The 7,033-nt window shown below is 43.7% G+C and overlaps 1 protein-coding gene and 1 pseudogene across 6 annotated transcripts in view; both read right to left on the reverse strand.

Annotated features, from left to right (window-relative positions):
• Fars2 (phenylalanyl-tRNA synthetase 2, mitochondrial) overlaps nucleotides 1-7,033 on the reverse strand; it is a 445,419-nt gene that overhangs the window by 46,922 nt on the left and 391,464 nt on the right. The window lies entirely within an intron of this gene.
• LOC117285484 lies at nucleotides 4,426-4,598 on the reverse strand (annotated as a pseudogene).

Consider the following 7,033-nt stretch of genomic DNA (forward strand, 5'->3'; position numbering starts at 1 on the left):
AGAATTTAAATTTACTGGAAATCCAAGAAATAGGAACACTCTCTTGGGCCACTCTGTCATGTTAGAATACTCCGCTTTCTTCCAGTCACACCAGTCCTAATTTGCAGCTCTCGACGCAGGGACCAGTCCCCTGTTTTGTCCATTCATACATGGTGAATTTCTCAGTGTGATGCTTGTTCTCAAACCATCTTCTCCTCTCCAGCCCCCTAAACTCTGCCCCTTCCCTTGAGACTGACATGCAACTCGACTCACCACTCCCAAAGAGGTTCTGCCTCGGAGCACAGCTGTTCTGCCCGTGAGCATGCAGAGCCCAACCTCACCTTACAGTGTCCACAGGGCAGTGCTGAATATAACAGTATTACAGAGCTAAGCCTTTGGAAGCCGCAATACCCAACACCCACTGCTACCCTGAAGTGTTGTGAAGACCCCTGAAGCCCACAGGAACCTTTAAAGGGTGGGTGCAGGGGGAGGGTGCTGTGTCCTTGCGGCTGTGCTCTTAGAAGTTAGTGCTACAACTCCATGAATCCCTGCACAAGCCCAGGCATGTGTGGGGGCCCCAAGGCCTCGGGTTCCTTTCATCCAGGCTGCCCTGAGTACACTGCAGGATGAGCCATGTTCCTGCCCCACACAGTACTGGAGGATTCCCAGTTCTCCCTCTCCATGACCTGTGCCTCTTTTTCTCTCCATGGCTTTTTCTTGGTGACCAGAGAGGTGAGGGATGGTTACAGCAACACAACACTTGCCCTATCACCTTCTGCATGTAAATGTTTTGCTCACTGCTATCCCGCCAGCTCCCTTCATTATGGGACCTAGAATCACTGTTGAGTTTGGAAGGTGCAGGCGGCTTCCACCTCTGTTCTCTGCCGGTTGCCAGCCCTGTACCAACCCCTTCCTTAGAAAAGGTTCTAAACACTGAGGCCGCCTGATTGGGCAGCTTCTAACGCTGCTGGAGAGAATGAAACCACGCAGCTTGAGGAAGAGTGCACTGAAATGTAAAGCATGGGCTGGGAGCTGCTGTTCACGTAGCCCTGGGGCAACCTTCAGTTCCCAGCACGTCCTCTTTCTCCCACAGGCCCCTGCGCAGTGCAGTGGGCAGCCCAGCATGGCCACCGCTTTGCAGGTGTCCCACTGTCCTGGGGAATGTGCCTGTCACCTACCCGCCCGCAGGCCCTCACAACAGAAGCCACCTGCTGTGGCTGCTTCTAAAATTCATTTCAAGCCACATTTTGGCCCAAAGCCTCGAAGCCTCTTTTCAGGAAGAAAGCATGGAGCCTCCCAATTTCATTTTGTTTTCTTACTGCTTGTTCAAAGAACAATCAGCGAAGATAAAAATATCATCCTCAGGCAAAGAGAATTTAATTCAAACATCCTTCAGAACAACTTCGACAACCTTTTCTTCACAAACAAAACAAAAACAAACCTGCTTCATTCTTGGTTTTCCTGGTTATATAATGAAAGAAATAAGATGGCTAGAAGCAGGGAGTATACCTGGGAGACAGGATTTCCACCTGCTTGGCAAATGGGACAGAGAAGCTGAGAGACTGAGCGCGGGCATTCTCAGCAGCCCTCCTGGATGCTGCCACTACCCTACACTGCAGGTACGGACTCTAAGGCCAGGAGGGCCAGGCGTCCGGGACCACGCTGTTGGTCCCACAGGAAGTCTCAAGCAGGCTTTCCCCAGTACCTGCGTCCTTACCCCAACGCTATACTTCACAGACAGCCGCACTCTTAGCAAGCTAGGAAGTTGGCATTTGGTGCACGAAAAAATGAAACAGGTACAAAAACAAAAGCGATTTATTTCCCCTCTGCTTCCTCTCTCTTCATCTGCATCCTGACCCCTTCTCTTTCCTCTTTTCAAACCCTGTGAGCACATATATGGGTCAGGCATGATTTGGGGCTCACAACATATCCTTGTAAGTCACTCATGCATGGTCTGCTTACTCTCATTCATTCATTCACTCACTTACTACTCATAAGTTACAACACACTTGTGTAACACCACCAAACGCCACAGCTGGAACTTTCACAGAGATCTACATCACTTTGTAGAGTTTCACCCCAGCCATCCTCCAGAGCTTCCTCTCTGAGGTAATATTATCTATCTATCTATCTATCTATCATCTATCTTGGTGGTAACGAGGATTGAACCCAAGGCCTTCACACTGCACTCCATCCTCAGCCCTTTTTTTATTTTAAGAAAGGATCTTGTAAAGTTGCCCAGGATGGGCTTGAACTCACAATCCTCCTACCTCTCAGTCTTCCAGAGTGCTGGGGTTTCAGATGTGCACCACGACACCCGGCCCAGGGGATCACTATTCTGATATTAATTTACTATTCCCTCGACTTTCCTTTTTCTGTGGCATTATCACAACTATGATATTTTTATAAGTTGCTCTTTATTTTATAACATGATGATCATGTTGTATGTATCTTTTGGGATTTCCTTTTTCACTTATATTTACAACTTTACAACCAGGCCTGAGCTACCTGCTCTAGGTTCCAGTTAACAGGTCACTACCCATCCCATCATTTCAGTCCCTCTGTCATATTACCTTGCTTTTTTTTTTTTTTTTTTTTTTTTTTTTTTTTTTTTTCCCTCCCTTTTTTTTTGTTTTTTTTTTTTTTTTTTTTTTTTTTTTTGGTTGTAATATCCCTCACATTTTTTGTTGGTTATCTGTCTTCTAAGAGAAGAAAGTCCTGTGGCTGTCAAAGTGTGTGCCTGGTGCACAGTTCCTGCACAACTCCAAGGAGCCCCAAGGCCCCTTCAGGGATTCATGAGGGCAACACATTTTCAGAATAATGAAATGTTGTCTGTCTGTTTCACTGTGGTGACTGCTGTTCTGTTGGTGCAAAAGCAACAGGCAGATGACACACAGAGTAGACCAACTCAGATCACGGTACTGGGGCCTGGTCCATCCCAGCGGACAGTGAATGCTTTTAGCCACCTCACACATGCAAGAGAAAACAACACTAATTTAAATTTCACCCAATAAATCTCAGCAAAAGAATATTTTTCGAGTTCTTTATGAGCAGTACAAATTACCTTTATTAAACCCTCGCTCTTGGGCACGGCCTTTTGTGTACTGAGTGTGACCAAGTGGGAAATACAGATGCAGCACTTGTGCACACTGAAAGGCAAAGGATTTCCAGGCGAGCACAGCTATAACTGCTTCTCTGTGGGGCAGCATCGCTACCCCCAAGGGGCCCTGACACCCACAGTGGTGGGTTTTCTAATACCACGTGGTGCACTTGCCCCTAGGAGATGGCAGCTCTTCTGGCCAGTGACAAAATTCAAGCTTGCAGGAGAAAATGTGAATTTTGGAGAATATGAACCCACCAATATTTCCCAGTACTTAAGACATTCCTGATGAGATTGGTGGCAATGTGAATGCAATCTTTTGTTCCTGAATAATGAAAATGCATCGATATTTAGAACAGATCCCATGATTCAGTGGACCAGTAGTCCCAACTGACAGATGCATGATGCCACAAGATCATGGGTGAGTAAAAGGCTATTGTACAGACGGATTAGTAGATTCTAATGTGATAAGACAAAAAATTATTTTTTCTTATTTCCTGGTGTAGCAATTTAAAAACTATCTGGCCAGTTTTGGGTTACTATCAAGGAAGAATAGCCACAATTAAAAAATAAAAACTTTAAGTCACTTCTGCCCTTTCCAACAACATTTCTGTGCCAAGATTGGGTTTTCTTTATGTGCTTCAACTGAAGCAACCTGGAGAAACAGACTGGATACCGAAGCAGCTATGGCAAGCCAGCTGTCTTCAGTGAAGGAAGACACTAAAGAGACTCGCAAAAGTATAAATCAATGTCTCTCTTCATGAAAACTGTTATTATTATCTGTAACATTGTTATTTATGTTAATATATTTGGCTTCCATATTGTTCTGTTTAAATGAATTAAAATACTTTCATAGTGTGATTTTTTTAAGTGTTTATATGGTCAGTATCAGTAGTCATAACCGCACACTAATACAAGCCCTCTGGGGTCCTCAATAATTTTTAGGAATGCAAAGGAGATCTTGGCACTGTAAATGTGACAGTATAAAGACTACTAAAAATGCAAAAGGGACTAGAAAACAGTGGCTGGAGAATTTTACTGTACTAGCAGTTGCCAGGTGCTTCATCAATGTTGAATGAACATCCTGAAGATAGAACAGTCCTTTTACTATCTCTCTTGCCCCGCTGAAACTTGTCTCTTTCAAAACATCTCCACTAAGAGCCAGGGACTTAGCTCAGTGGTTCTGCCACCTGCCTTGCAAGCGCAAGGTCCTGAGTTCAATCCCTGGTACCAAAAACAAAATATCTCCACTATCACCTGGGAAATCTATTTGTTTGTTTGTATGCATATTTTCTGGCACGGCACAGAGCCTCAACAGTGGCTCCTAAGTGCTGAGAGTCATGTTTGTGGGGTGGGTCCCAGTGGCAAGAATACATAAGCCCAGAACCCAGATGCCTCCCTTAGAATCGCCAGGAAAGTCTGCCTGCCGCTATCTTTTTATTTTTTTTAAAAGATAAAGATACAAATTTAAAAGCTAGTTTTACTACACTTGATCTTAGCCAAAAGGCCGAGAAGCGATAAAAAACTAGTTTTAAATGCATTCAGTGTGGCTACTTTAATTTTTTAGATTAGTGTTATTTTTTACTGGGTGCATTGCAAATACCAGGTGGCCAAGGTGCATTGTGTGCTAAACAGAGGCTGAACTACCATTCAAACACCAGTTTTTAATAGAAAAGCAGGAGGAAAAGCCAAGTTTTAAAAATGACTCTTAAGACAAGAGACATTGTGGTTAGGACAGTTTCCACAATGGTTTTGTGTCCCACTAAGGGGAAGCCACATTTGGAAGTTGTCTTGTGTAAAAGCAAATGCATCGTGCCTTTAATAGACTATTTTTGAATGAGCTGTGGTGTAACAACTGCAAGTTATTAGATATGTTCAATGAGCCTGCAGAAGCTGAAGCTGGAATTATCTCATCATGGAAAGGTAACTTCCGGTTAGGCTCACATCAGTGACAACCACAGCTCTAGGCTTTAGCAGGGAAACTCTAGGTAAAATTTCCCTGTTGGGGAAACATTCTAACGTGAGTCTAGTAAATCCAGAACTTCATAAAAAATTTTATTTTTTACTTCCAAAATAGGAAGCCACACAGACGTGGGCTGTGATTTTACGGGCTGTGTAAGAACAGGTGTAAACTTCCATTAGCTACTCAGCCTATGAACTGGGGAGGGGAAGAGCACATGTTTTCTGGTTAGATTAAAAGAGGTTTTGGTTAAGGAGAAGAAAAGCAGCATGCATTCTGAATTGTCATTGTGGAACCTGGTATTCCAAATGTATTCTGTATCTGTCAGACCCAGCCCCTCTTACTTGGATTACAGCTGACAGTGGTATCATTCAAAAGCTGGGAAGTTACTACGCTGTTTTATTTTATGTTGTAGGCACAAAAATATTTATAGGTGAAGTGAAAGTTGGGATTAGTTCCAAAAGAATAGGTAGGAAAACAAGCACGTGAAACATATTCACTATTAGTCATCACAAAAATGTAGAAATCAGAATAAGATGTCACCTGACACTCACTAGGATGGCTATACTAAAAAGGTGGATAACAACAAGTGTTGTTGAAGATGTGGAGAAATTTGTGCTAGATTTCCCTTGCCTCAAGATGGCTGCTACATAAAACAGTAGTCTCCTTCCCATAATGCTCTGTGCCTTAAGATGGCTGCCATATGGAATAGCAGCCTGCATATCAAATACAGCTTCTCCTACCAAAGGACAGCCTTCTTCCCATCATGCCTCTCTTCATGCCAAAAGAGTAACCTGATACTTGCCACCTCCGAGTAACCAGTGATGCTACAAGCCCCTCCTAATGATATCACAGGCTCCTCCAATCTCTTAATGCTACCTCCACTCAACTCCACCCCACTCCTATAAAAGAAGTTCCCTGTTCCTCCAGCTGCTTTTCCTTTGTTAGGAGATAGCCTGGCAGATCCTCCCCATAATAAAGGCTCATTGTAGTCCTGGTCTGGTCCTGGTTTTTCAGCTCTTTTACCTAACAATTTGAACCTTCATACTCTGGTGGAACATACGGTGGTACAGCCACTTTGGAAAATGGTTTGGTAGTTTCTCAAATGGTTAAACACAGAGTTACTATGTAATGATTCAGAAATTCAACTCCCGTGTGTATGCCCAAGAGGAAAAAAAAAAGTGTTTCCAGAAAAACTTTTATACAAAAATTCACAGAAGCATTATTCATGACAGGTGAAATGTAGAAGCAACTCAAATGTCCACCAAATGGAATGGGTAAATAACATGTGATCCCCATACACAGTGAAATATTATTCAGTCATGAAAAATGAAAGTAGATACATGCCACAACATGGGTGAACCTTGAAAGCACTACACTAAGTAAAATATATCAGTCACAAGGGACCACATATTATGTGATTCCTCATACATGAAATATTCAGGATATGCAAATGTTTGGAAACAGAAAGCAGACCAGTGGCTGCCTAGGGTTGAGGGGCTCGGGAAAAGAGAAGAAGGGGAGGTGATAGCTCAGGATGCCTGGGTTGCTGGGAGGTAATGCAAGTGTTCTTGAATTGCCTGCAGTAGTGAATGCAGAACTTGGACTATTCTAGCAATGCCTCCATGGCACACTTGTCTAAAATAAGAAAAAGAACATCAGGGAAGAAGCAGGGTACAACAGCAGTGGAACACCCCAGATCACGTGTGCAAACTTTAAATATGGAGACCTCTGGTCAGCTCCTAGCTCTGACCATTACTAGCTGTGTGAGCATGGGCTTTGCGTCTCAGTTTCCTGAAGTATAAAATGGGGAATAAGAAGGCTTGTGGGCTAAGGGAGCCCGGCATGTTTGGAATACTGAGTTTGGCATGTGACTCATGCATGGTGCCCCTTGCACCCTAATGTTGTCCTTGCTGGCTCCCGCAGGCTCCCCGGCCATACATACCTACCGGGGCTCACACAATGCCTGAGTTTTCTTTCTTTTTTTTTTTTTT

The sequence above is a fragment of the Fukomys damarensis genome, unplaced genomic scaffold (assembly GCF_012274545.1).
Source record: "Fukomys damarensis isolate Sample0158 unplaced genomic scaffold, DMR_v1.0_HiC HiC_scaffold_10, whole genome shotgun sequence".
Lineage (NCBI taxonomy): Eukaryota > Metazoa > Chordata > Mammalia > Rodentia > Bathyergidae > Fukomys > Fukomys damarensis.